Genomic DNA, 13269 nt, shown 5'->3' with positions numbered 1-13269 from the left:
CATTGTGTTTCATATCTTGACCATCATTTATAATCCTCAAACCTTGGAAGTTGATCAAAACACACAGAAATTATGCTTTAAATGATCTAGCAGAGACGGATCTTTATTTGTCCTTATTTTCTTTCTATGTGGTGATGGGGAAAAGGGAGACAGTGCAGATACAAGGCAGGGCTAACTCCTCCCCGCTCTGATGTCTCAGGCAAGTTCATCAACTTCCTGTTATTTTTTCTTCCTCTTCTTTCTTTCATTTTGTCTCTTTCCAAAATGTTTATCTGTAGGACCAGCACCATGGTGTAGTGAGGTAAGCCTCTGCCTGTGGTGCCAGAATTCCACAGGGTGCCGTTTCACATACTGGCTGCTCCACTTCCGATCCAGCTCCTTGAGTATGGCCTGGGAAAGCAGCAGAAGCTGACCCAGGTGCTTTGGTCCCTGGACCCAAGTGGGAGGCCCTGAAGAAACTCCAGGCTCTTGGCTTTGGATCGGCTCAGCTGCAGCCATTGCAACCGTTTGGAGAGTGAACCAGTGGGCAGAAGATCTGTCTCTCCTTCTCTCTCTGTAATGCTGACTTTGCAATAAAAATAAACATGTATTTTTTTAAAAAGTCTGTGTATTTGAAAGGTAGAATACACACACACACACACACACACACACACACCCATAACCCTCCCGCCCCCACATGCACAGTGGGGTGAGAGAGAGAGTTCTTCCAATTGCTGGTTCATTCCCTAGATGTCTACAGCATCCAGGGCAGAGTCAGGCTGAAGCCAAGAGGTGGGGACTCCCTCCAGACAGCCAGTGGTTTTGTATGTGGCCCATCACTTGCTGTCTCTCAGGTACTTTAACAGAAAGCTGAATCAAAAGCAGAGGCAGGACTCGAACCCTGCATTCTGACATGGGACACGGGTGTCCCAAGGGGCAGCTTAGCCTGCTATGCTACAAACATGTACCCTTCCTTTACTTTTTTTTCTCTCTTTTTTTATTATATTTTTTTACAATCTTTACATAGTTAATTACGGTAAAAAGGTTCAAGGGCTATAGGGAAGTGGGTAAGACTATTATTTCCATATTGTTTCCTTCTTGTATCTGAGGTAAAGGGGGATATTGAGGGAGAAGCCCCACCCAGTTTACCACCCACCCCAAGTCCCGGATGTGGGGCATGCTCTGAGATCCTTGCTGAAGTAGTTTCGATAGTTCACCGGTTATGAATCGCTGCCAATCTCGCCACTCCAAGCACGATGAGGTCGTTGAAGAATCCACTGATCGACTTAGTCCGTCATATGGTCTCCATTTGCCCAGTATTGCGCTGCCAACATATAGCTGAGATGGTTGATTGACTTGTTCTTTCTTCTGTCTTTTCTTGGCTAGGGTTCTGAGTCTGCCATTTCAACTGGGGAGATCCCCAAAGAAACTTTGAGGTATTCCCAGACCAGATTCTTGTATGTTCTAGCAAGCACAGGGCCCGGCACAGTCCATCACCACGATCAGCTGGTGGTTGCAATTGCTGGGTTGGTTCTGTTTTCAGTCCCGACTTCCACTAGAACCAGTGGGTGTTGCAGTCCAGCCTGGTTCTGCCCAGCACATACTCGGCCCTCACATAAACCAGTGGGAGGTGCAGCCTAGCAAGAGCGACCCACAATAACTCCCACCAGGCCCGCCCCCTACCCTGGCTTGCCAGTATGTGTAGCAGACTAGTCCAGTCTGTCCCCCATCCCATTTGGCTCTTGTACTTGTCAATGGCTATTATAGCTTAGTTCCATCTAACCAACTCAACCATCCAGCCCTCACAGATGTTGTTGAGTGCCTCTCTATCTAGCCACCCCACCCCCCGTCCTAGTTTTCATGCCCTCCCGTGGGAGTAGTAACCCAAGAGGGAGGAGCCCACTATTTCCCTCCCAGGTCTCTCTCAGTCCAGGTTTATGCACTCTTCGGGTGGTTCTGTGGTTTGACTTGACAGAATTAGCCCCCAGTGCCAGCTTCTGCCATCTGATGCTGCAGCTAAGCCCAAACAACCCTCACCCACTCTAATTTATGCTTGCACCAGTAGGAATAATCCACCCAGCCTGGCTTTTCCCTGATCTAGTCCACATGAGGCGCACAGGTGTGGTAGCCCTGCTTAGTCTGGTCTGTCCCCATCCCAGCCCACGCTCTCCAGTGGAAGTAGCTGTCTGGCGAGGGGACCAGCCCCTTAATCCCCCTGCCGGCTCTGCCCCCTCCCTTCCTGGTTCTCACGTGTGCTGTTTGGGTGCTACAGTCACATCCAGTACAGGCAACCTCACCCTGGCATTCCATATTGTGCACTGGTTTTTGTCGCAGCTGAACCTGGCTCAATCCACATTCTGTTCTGGTGTTTGGATTTGCCAGTGGATGACATGAACTGATTCAGCCTGGTCTGCCCCCGACCCATGCCAAATGTATGCCAGTGGGAAACTTTCCATGGCCTATTCTGGGCTGTTTCCTATCATGCTGCTTGCGCTTACCTGCAGGGACTGTGTCCTGCCAGAGGAGTTGCCCAGGTTCCTCCATCAGAACCCCTCCCAGTGCCAGATTTTGCACATACCACGGGGTCCATGAGCCAGCCCTACTCAGTTCACCTCCTGTCCTAGCAGGAACAGTGGCTTTTTCTAACTGGCCTTCAACCCATTCTGGTTCTTGTTGTTGGATGTTTCAGCCCAGCCATGGCTTGTCCATACCTACATACGGCTCACATATGGCTCAGTAGGGGTTGAGACCTAGCCTAGTCCATCCCACATCTACCATGGTCCTCCAGGACACCAGACGGTGTTGGGGTCTGGCCTGGCCTGGTGCATCCAGTCCCAGTCCACACTTGTGCCAAGGGAGACTACGACTGTTTCCTGGTTAGAACGCAGTCCCCATTCCTGCACATGCGCCCCTTGGTGGGAACCTCAACCCAGTTAGGGTGTCCCCTTAGCTCCCCAACCAGGCCTGTTCCCAGCCATAGATCCCGCGCATGCCAGTGGTTGTTCTTACTCAGCTTGGCTCAGTCCCTCACTTGTCCTGGCCTCTGCCTTAGACATTGTGGCTTAGCGTTCTTGACTCACGTAAACCAGTAGGTGCAAGAGCCTAGCTCGGCATGACCTGTGCTCCATCCTGGTTTCTAGTTTCACTTGTAGGCTAAGGTTTGCTCAGTCCTGCCCAGTACATCCTGTTCCATTACCAGTTTACACATTAGCCAACTGTTGGAGCTACTTTGCCCAGCTTGTCTGACCCCCAGGTCTGGACCACATGTTCACCAGCGGGAGCTATGACTCCCCAGGGGAGTTTCCCAAGTTCCTCCACTTGATCCACTCCCAGACCCAGTTCTCATACATGCCAATGGGTTTTAGGCCAGTTCCTGGCGCAGTCTGGCATTCCATTTGACCGTGTATGAGTTGGTGAATGTTGCAGCCCGGCCCACCCCACACCCAATTCAGGATGCACATGTGGGTGCTGCTGCCTTGACCAGTCCAGACTGTTGCGGGTTCCTTTACCTGTGATTAATGGCAGGCTCCTTGGTCACACCTAGCTTAGTCCATCACCACCCAAACTCTTGAGCTAACCAGTGGGGCTAGACTTTCCACAGGGCGTGGCCCACACATCCCCCACAGGATCTACCCCTGGATATGGTTCTCAAGTGCTAATTAATGTTATGGCCCTAATGTGACCAGTCTCCTGATCCATCATCATGTCAGGTAATAGGATATCCTGCTGGACAAGCCCCGACCCTTAGCTTGTGCATGAACTGGTGTTCAGTGCTCAGCATTGTTCAGTGATTACAAGTTCTTCAAAGGAAGAGTTACTGTCATTGGGAATCTTTAGCATTGACTCAGATCCCAGAAGCACAGTGGTATCAACCTGGAGCTACCTAAGCAGCGATTCAGAGAACCAAAACCCCAGAGCTCCCTGGCTGGGCGGCCAGCAGGCAGAGCCTGGTGCCAAATAGTGCACTGGCCGCCCAGGGACAGCTCACCACGTGCACGTAGTGCTGGAGTTGGGATCCGAGCAAGACGCCCCATCCTAGGCCCACCAGCAGCCGGGAAGCTGCTGGAAGTTTAAACCCCCAGGCCCAAGGTCGTGCCCCTCCCCAATCCCATTCACCGCTCAATGAGGGCAGTGGGTGGGCCCCAGACCTACCCAGTCACGGAGACATCCCCCCTTGGTGTACTCACCCTGAAGGAAGCAGCCCACGAGCCCAGGCAGGCCCGGGGACAGCTCACCACGTGCACATGGTGACTGGAGTCGGGATCCGAGCAAGACACCCCATCCTGAGGCCCACCCCTTCCTTTACTTTTTAATGCAAGAAGCTCTGAATCATGTTTATGGTTTTTATAATAACTATACCAGCATAATGACACCCAGGTCTTATTTTACCTGCACGCCACCTGTCTCAGCCATCCTGCTCCCAGAAGGGTAGAAGAGAGCCACACTCCCTTGCAAATCCATATCACCATTTACCATGTGCTGTTGAAGTCCCAGATCCACCACTTACTGCTTGCAGTGATGCCACAAGAAGCCCCTCACTCTCTGCAAGGTCATGTCTGTCTTTAAAAAATTATTTACTCTTATTGGAAAGGCAGATTTACAGAGAGAAGGAGACACAGAGGAAAAGATCTTCCATCTGCTGGTTTACTCCCCATGTGGCAGTAACAACTAGAGCTGAGCCGATCTGAAGTCAGGAGTCTGGAGCTTCTTCCCGGGATCCCATTTGATTGCATGTTCCCAAGGCTTTGGGCCATCCTCCAGTGCTTTCCCAGGCTACAAGCAGGGAGCTGGATGGAAAGTGGAGCAACTGGGACACAAACTGGAACCCATATGGAATCCCAGTATGTGCAAGGGAAAGATTTAGCCACTGAACCATCATGCTGGGTCCCTACCCATTTCTTGATAATCAAATACCATAACAACAATGAAAAGATTTTTAAAAAACATTTATTTGGCTCTCCGTGGATCTGCCTTTCCAATAAAAATAAATAAATAGTTATTAAGTTGAAAGGGAGGGTAAAAGGGAGGGAGGGACAGACACAGAGCAATCTTCCATCTGTTGGTTCACTCCCCAACTAATCACAATGCCCAAACTGGCCTAACCTGAAGCCAGGAGCCTGAAACTCCATCCAGGTCTCCCACATAGGTGGAAGCGGCCCAAGCACTGGAGCCATGCTTTACTGCCTTCCCAGGTGCTTTAGTAGGGAGCCTGATTGGAAGTGGAGCAGCCTGGACTAAAACCAGTGTACATATGGGATGCTGTTGTCGCAAGTGGTGGCCTAAATCACTGTGCCACAACATTGGTAGCAACAGTTTTCTTCAACTTGTCAAGTGCTAGAAAGCATAAAGCTGTCTGTTTATTAATCTTGCCCTGTGAATTCTATCCTTTTTCACGTTGGCCTGAATCCTCAAAAGACATGCATAGTTTTGCACAGGTGCTCTTACCATGATGCTAATAAGACAGATATGGTCTTGTCTCTCTGGGGCTAGCATTCCCTAACTGAGTATCCTCATAGAACCACTGTAGTGTCTATGGTAACATCTGTTGAGCAAGCAATGTGCATGAAACCTCCTGGGAATTCAGAGCTCCTTTTAAAGGAACATTCATCTTATTAGTCACAATGGCACCTATGATGAACTGGGTATAGGTGCAAGACTTGACACGTATTTAGTTCAGAAACAATACTTGATATAGACACACATTTGCAGACCCTCGGCAGCAACTCTCAGCCCTTCTACCTGTTGTCCTGAGTTCTATCCTGGGATTGTATGGCCTCATGTCTTGGATTCTGAAGTATTCTAATATATTTCTACACATATTATATGCTCATTCATGGAATTTGACTTTGTCCAACTCTCCCTGGGGCCTTGCTTGTGAGCCATGTTTCAGTCTTGGGATTCAGCAAACAGGTTGACTGTGTAGAAAAAATATGGATGTGGTATCATTGAGTAGCTCTGGGACATTGAGTCCCTCTCAGACAGGGACTCCTCATTCCTAGGGAAGAGGTGGCAGCAGGTGTTGTCAGTAAGACTTGGAGGACAGAGCGCTGCTGTGGCCAAAGCTTTCTGATAATTTCCTTGGCGCTATTGGTGAATTGAAGAGGGTCTTCCGGAGCCCTTTCCAGACAACTCAGAACATTATTAAGAGTAATTCTTAAAATGAACGTCTCCCAACCCACGCATCAGGCACCACAAGAGAATGGAAAGGATCACTTAACTTTGGCTCAAGGATTGTATGTGTGGGAACTGGAGTTCTGTGCAGAAGGAAGAAGTGATGAGCCCAGGTTTATAAGCAGCTTAGAGCTCTTGATGTCATAGCTAGAGTCTTTCTTACCCATCATCAAAGGCTAGGAATTATCCTGTTGTAGCAATCTATTCCTGAAGGAATAGGAACACATACTGAGTTCTGTCCTGCCTTATGATAGGAACTGTGCTAACTCCTGGAGATATAATAACAGATAGGAGAGAGTCCAAGTCTCCAGGGTCTTACATTCCAGAAATGGGAATAGATAATAAAGCAGGCGATTGGAGCACATTATGGCAGTTCTCTAAGTGAAGTATACTAGGAGGCTCTAGAACAACCGCAGGATCTGCTGGTGCAGCTATTGCGAAGGGAGACTGTAGAGTGATTTGGGAAAGTGGCTGGCCCTGGGCTGCTTGGGGGAGTGGTTAAACAAAGCCTTTGAGATTGCTTAGGAACTAAGGGAGTGAGGACTGTGAGGCCCTGGAGGAAGTGGGTCATGGACAAAGGCCTGGAAGAGGAACAAGTGCAGGATATGAACCTTCAGAGCATGAGTGCCAGAGATCCAGTGCTCAGGAAAAAGGATGCAGCCGGAGGTCAACGGGGGTCCAGCAGGAGGCTTCTAAGGACTAGCCTAAAGGGACTTGGATTTTTTTTCTGGTCTCTTAGAAAGCCATGAAGGGTAGTGGTCACTTGGTCAGATTTGTGGTTAAAAGATGGCTTGGAAGGTGCATGGAGAATATGTTGAGGAAAGGAGGGGAGAGAGGAAGGTGACTTAGGAAGCTACGCAGTGTCCAGGCAGGAGGAAAGGGTAGCGAGAAGGAAGGGAGTAGAGACAGGTGGTTATCATCAGGAGATACTTAGGAGCAAGACTTGAGGGGTCTCTTGGAATTGTCGGAAGTCTGGGATCACGAAAGAAGCCCCCTGCTTCCCTACTTATGACATTCAAGACCCTTTAGTAGGCAAAGCAGGCTTATCGGTTTTTCTGGATAGCCAACACAGCTGACACGGGCAAGCCACCTCATCACTTTGGCTCCCACCACACTGAGGCCTTGGGCTTTAAATGCTTGATTATTTACACAACCACTTGGCTGCCAAGCGCTCATCAAGAATTCCTTAATGGAAATAATGAGTAATGAAATAATGAGTAATGAAATGAGAGGGACCCCAGGATCTTTAAACATTTCACGGAAAGTGAAATTGAAACATAAGTTTATTTAGGTGTAAAAAGTTCTGAAATTCATGCATACAGCTAGCCTTCAAAAAAGTCTAGAGAGGGGCCAGGCACGATAGCTCAACTGGCTAATACTTTACCTCCAAGCCCTGGGATTCCATAGAGACATCGGTTCCTGTTCCAGCTGTTCCATTTCCCATCCAGCTCTGTGCCTATGACCTGGGAAAGTAGTGGAGGATAGTCTAAAACCTTGGCAACTTCAACCCTCATGGAGACCCAGGAAAAACTCTTAGAGAATTTCTAAATTGGTTTATGGAACCAGTGTCATGGTGCTGCAGGTTGGTCCTCCACTTGCAATACCAGTATCTCATGTGGAATGCTAGTTCGAGTCCTAGCTGCCATGCTTCTGACCCAGCTCCCTGTTCATGCACCCAGGAAAGTAGCAGAAGATGGGCCAGGTACTTGGGCTACTGTCAACTGTTGGGGAGATGTGGTTAGGATTCTTGGCTCCTGGTTTTGGCCTGGCCCAGCCCTGGCTGTTGTTTAACTTTGGTGAGTGAAGCAGCAAAAGGAAGATCTCATTCTCTTTGTCTGTGTCTTCCTCTCTCTTTGTAGCTCTTCCTTTTAAATAAATAAGCAAACAATTTAAAAAACAATCAGTTTGAATGAAGGCCCTAATGTCTGGAAAAACAGTTTATGCTTACTGTGGAGGACTTTTCACTTCCTCCTGGCTTTTCTGCTATTTTCATAGAAGAGGGTGTGAGACAACATCCTTCAGATAAACAAGACGTTGTTGTGGAGTGAGACAGTGAAGGCACATAGGACACAGCCAACAAGTGCAAGCAGAGGGCGTGAAGCCAGCCAGGAAGGAGGCAGCGAGGGAGGGAGTCCACGTAGTGCTTCAGAGGTACACAAGGAAACTTCAAAAAGTCCATGGCCAATGCATATTACGGACAAAACTATGCATGGATTTCTAAATGTCTTTGCACCAAAATAACCTTACCTTGGAATCCCGCTTTCCTATGAACTTCTTGAAACCTTTACACATCTTCTTAGCTGGGAAAGAATTTAAGAGCACTTCACTAATTCACTCTTTTATGCATCCTTGGTAAGAACTTAAACCCTCCCATCCTTGGTGACAACTTCATGGATTGGGCTTTAACGCTTGCCTTATGTCAAACACTGAACTGGGAGCTGGTTACATGAGACTGAGTCAAACACACACCATCCGTGCGTTCATGGTCTTGTAGGCTGCACTGTAGATGAATAAGAAAGCATGGGGTGGGGCCTGCTGGACGGTGTGAACAACTTCATCCACAGCTTATGGAGGAGAAGGTATGGAAAGCAGAGGGCAGCCACCTGGGGCAGGGCAGGGAGGGCAAAGGAGTGCAAGTCTGGGAACTAAAGGGGAGAAGGAGGAGGGCGGGGTCCAACGTGGCCTTGTAGACCAGACTCATAGGGAGGCGCTCAACTTGCATTAGGAGAGAGATGGCAAGTTGCTGGTGGGTTTGGGTCAGGAGAGTGTCCTAGGGTTCCCAGCAATCTGGCTATTGGGGAGGAAAGGACTGGAGAGCGTGAGAAAAAGTAGCCATCTTGGTGGGTTAGAGCAGGGCTGGATGCCAGTTGATTGGCAAGTTATCCTGAAGCTAGAATGGATGGGAATGGAGCCCATGAGGGTCAGGGGGAGGAAAAGGTCAAAGGAAAGCCCTGCCCTGCAAGTTGCATCAACTGTTGATTTTTTAAAGTCATGCAGAAAAGCAGTAAGACATAACATTTGCATCATTTCACCAAATATGAACCCGGTGAGGTTTACCTTGTATCAGAACAGTAGCAGTAGCAAGAGCAAAGTTGAATAAGGCCTGAGTTTTTCCATTCATTCCAGTTCACTGGGACGATAGCCCTGCCTCTCTGCTTGCTGGCCAGATGAAGTAAATTACATAGAGCAATTTCTCATCCTTCTGGAAAATAACCCATGCTCTTGAATGGGTAACAACTGAACACACAAAAAAGTCAGATGTTAGTTTTCTTTAAGATTTACTTACTATTTATTTGAAAGTCAGGGTTACAAATAGAGAAGGAGAGATATCTTCCATCTGCTGATTCACTCCCCGAATGCTACAACGACCAGGACTGGGTTAAGCCAAAGTTGAGAGTCTGGCTCTTCTTCCGGGACTCCCACATAGATGCAGAGGCCCAAGCACTTGGACCATCTTATGCTGCTTTTCCAGGCACATTAGCTGGATCAAAAGTGGAATAGCTGGAACTCAAATTGGTACCTTTATGGGATGCCAGCATCTCAGGCAGAGACCTAGCTCACCATGGATTGTTACATTAAACCAATGCTTCCTGTATACCCAAAGTTCTGGGCAAAAGCCCATTGTATGCTAAAATGGGGAAGCCCAGGGCATGAAAGTAAAGGTATTCACTTAGGAAAATCACATACATTTGCACAACAGTAAGCCAGAGAAAATTGCAGCAGGAGAGAAAGGGGAAAGATGAGTTCAGAGACACAGCATCTGTGGTTTGGGTGAGTGAAAGGAGAGGCCTGTGATCAGTGTGCAGGATGTGGGCCAAGGAAAAACTCCCTGGTTCAGTCTGGGGCAAGGGGGCCAAAGGCGAGAGGAAGAGCTCTGGGGAAAAGCCAACAGGTGCCCTGGCTGCATGCTTCCGCCGTAGGTTCCTGTATGTTTAGGTGCACCCCTCTGAGACCACATGCTGTAGCAAGAGGACAGCCACATCTTGGCATCCCCAAATGAAACCTCAAAAAGCTTTTGTTCCCCCCAAAATTTATTTTTATTTGAGAGGGGGATTTGCAGAGAGAGAGAGAGAATTTTCCATTGCCTGACTTACTCCCCAAATAGCTGCAATGGCCAGAGCTGAGACAATCTGAAGCCAGGAGCCAGGATCTTCTCCCAAGTCTCCCACATGGGTGCAAGAGCCCAAGGACTTGGGCAATCCTCTGCTGTTTTCCCAGACTACAAGGAGGGAGATAGATTGGAAGTGGAGTATCTGGAACTGAAGTTGGTGTCCATAATGGAGGCAGGCACTTGATGGTAGAGAATTGGTCTGTTGAGCTACTATATTAACTCCTCAAAAAGCCTTTTATTGACCCAGATGGAACCTTCCATCATGGTCAGCCTTGGGCTCTGCTTGTGGTAAGAAGGGAAAGATTTACCCAGGATAATGAAAGAGCTGGTAGAGGCAGGTTTTTAAGTTCAAAATGTGAGAGCCAACGGTTTTCACATCCAGGCAGCATCATAGGAACTCACAGCACATGAGCTGATTATTTCAGACTCACAGAACACAGGACAAAGAAAACCTTAATGGGGACAAAGATCATGCTTTCTTGTGGCAGCTCTCATTGTTTCACAAATATTTATTTGCATAGATAGATATGAACCCACATGCAGACACACACAGAGTTCCCATCCACTGGTTCAGTTGACTGAAGCCAGCAGTTGGAAACTCAATCCAGATCTCCCCTGTGGATGATGGAAACCCAAGTACTTCTGCCATCACTGCTGCCTCCCAGAGTGTCCATCAGCAGAAATCTAGAATCAGGATGGAGCTGGTACTTCAGCCCAGGAACTCTGATACAGGATATGGACGTCCCAGTCATAGGCTTAACCACCAGGCCAAACACTTGCCCTTACTCGCTGTCTGAAGGATGCAGCAGCCACATGGATAAGAGCTCAGGCCAGGTTGGAGGGCAGCTGTCTCTGGGCCTCAACCTTCAACTTTTAACTCTCACATAACCTCCTTTCAGAGTCATCTTGAGGTGAACTGCACCTGTGAAACAATGGTACATGTGTGTCCTGTGTGTACTAGAACCATCCGGGTGTATTCTGGAACAATAGGGGTTAGCGCCTCAAGCTTCTGGCAGGAAATTCTGCCAGGGGTGAAGAGATCAGTAGAGTCAGGCTCTGTGGAGGGCAGGGAGTCAGGTTACTAATTAACCTGGATTATTCACGCTAACTTGGATAACCTAGAGACACTCTTGCTGTGACAGCACTTGACTTATTTAACTATTAAAAAAATTTTTTTTTCATGTAGATTCCCCTAAGTGCTGCCAGCTGGACAGTAAAAACCCGGTTGGAAAACACCATGACACTGCCCTCCTATGCACAGCCCAGGGGCAGCAGGGACACTTGGCAGCTGCGAACTAAACAGCCCAGGGAGTGTGAGACATGACTAATGTCACAAAGGGGTCAGATACAAGCCCTGGCTCAACTGAAACAGCTCCCTGCAAAGAAGATAGGTATGATGGCTCAAAAACTGGAAGCATTCCCACAGGCCTGGAAGCTCCAGGAATCATGTAGGCAAAAAACATCCCAGTGAAGCAGGGTGAGGCTGGCTGACTGAGGCTTCAGGGATGCCAGACCCAACACCAAGTTCAATGTTCAGCTGGCACAGAGAGTGATGGAGAGCCTGAAGGAGACCAGTAAGTAGTAGGGAGCCTCCGAAGGTTGCAGAAGAGAAGTGGTTCTGCTTGGGCAATTGCCTAGAGCTGGAGCAAGCCAGCAGGGGAATGAGACCGAGGCTTGCAGTGAAGGTCAGCAGGGCAGATGCAGACAGCCTAGGACAGCCTGGAATCTCCACATAAGCATCGTTCTGAGCTTGGGAATCTGCAAAGCCAAGATTCTGTAGCAAGCAACAACTCCCTTCTCCCCTTTGTGGAAGATGTTGGCGCTTGTGGCCTGCATCTTGGGCATCTGTAACATCAGCACCAGCATATCTGCACTAAAGGGGTCTCTGGAGCTTGGCCCAGGCTGGGGGTAGGGAAGCCTGGAGATGCACCCAGGACTGGAGCTGTGGCCCAGGCTGGTAATCACAACCAAGAGCAAATTTCTTTTTTCTTTTCTTCCTTAGGAGTTATATACTTTTATTTGAAAGACACATTTACAGAGAGAGAGAGAATGGCCAGAGCTGTCCGTCCTAGACCATTAGCTGGGAGCTGGATCTGAAGTGGAGCAGTCGGGACTCGAACAGGAGCTCATATGGAATGCTGGTGCTGCAGGCAGGGGCTCAGCATGCTACATCACAAAATTGGCACTGGCCAATTGCTTTTGCTCTCAAGACTCCAGCAACTTCAGCAGTAGACTGAGCCTTGCCCGAGATGCCTTCCAGCTCCTACACGGTGAGGATTCTGTAAACAAGGATTCCACAGAGACTGCAGAATCTATGCTCAAAAGCCCAGCTAAATGAGCTAGGTCGGGCTTCTTCGAAACCGGGATAGGCAAAGAGACCGGATTCATCAAGGGTACAATGGAGTATGTAGCAGAGAAGAGGCAAGGGGCAGGAGGGCTGAGTGATTTCCTGGGAGCAGTGTGAAGGGTGTATGGTAGGAGCATGGGAGCCTGCCCTGCCAGGACACAGGGCTGGGCATCTGCAGAGAGGAAACTCTCTGGGCTGCAGGTGGCTGGTGGAGGGGTGGGGAGACAGGGAGAGGGCAAGGGAGCAGTGTGGTCAGGGTTTAGCAAAGGCAGGAGATCTCTGCGGGGGCCAGGGCTTTCAGGTTTGCACTTGGACTTCTAAGGGATTTGGCACATGTCTGAGGCTGGGCTGGACTAATGGTAAGACAGGAGGGAGCCAAGGAGAAGCTGCCAGAGGAGGATGAGGAAATGCAGAGGGTTTTGCTGAGGACAGCAAAGAATGCTCGCAGTGAGGAGTGTCTCCTTAGGTCTGGGAAGCTGAGCCAAAGGTCTGGCTCCTGGGACTGACAGCCTAAGCTCATCCATGGGGACTCCCTGAGGCATCCAGACCCCAGCAAGCCATCAGCACAAGTCTCACCCTTAACTGGTACCATTTGTCCTGACAAACCCAATGGGAAGCCTCAGCTCAATTGCAATCAATAGAGGAAATCAACCAGAAAATC

The sequence above is a fragment of the Ochotona princeps genome, chromosome 3 (assembly GCF_030435755.1).
Source record: "Ochotona princeps isolate mOchPri1 chromosome 3, mOchPri1.hap1, whole genome shotgun sequence".
Taxonomy (NCBI): Eukaryota; Metazoa; Chordata; class Mammalia; order Lagomorpha; family Ochotonidae; genus Ochotona; species Ochotona princeps.
This window is presented reverse-complemented; position numbering follows the sequence as displayed.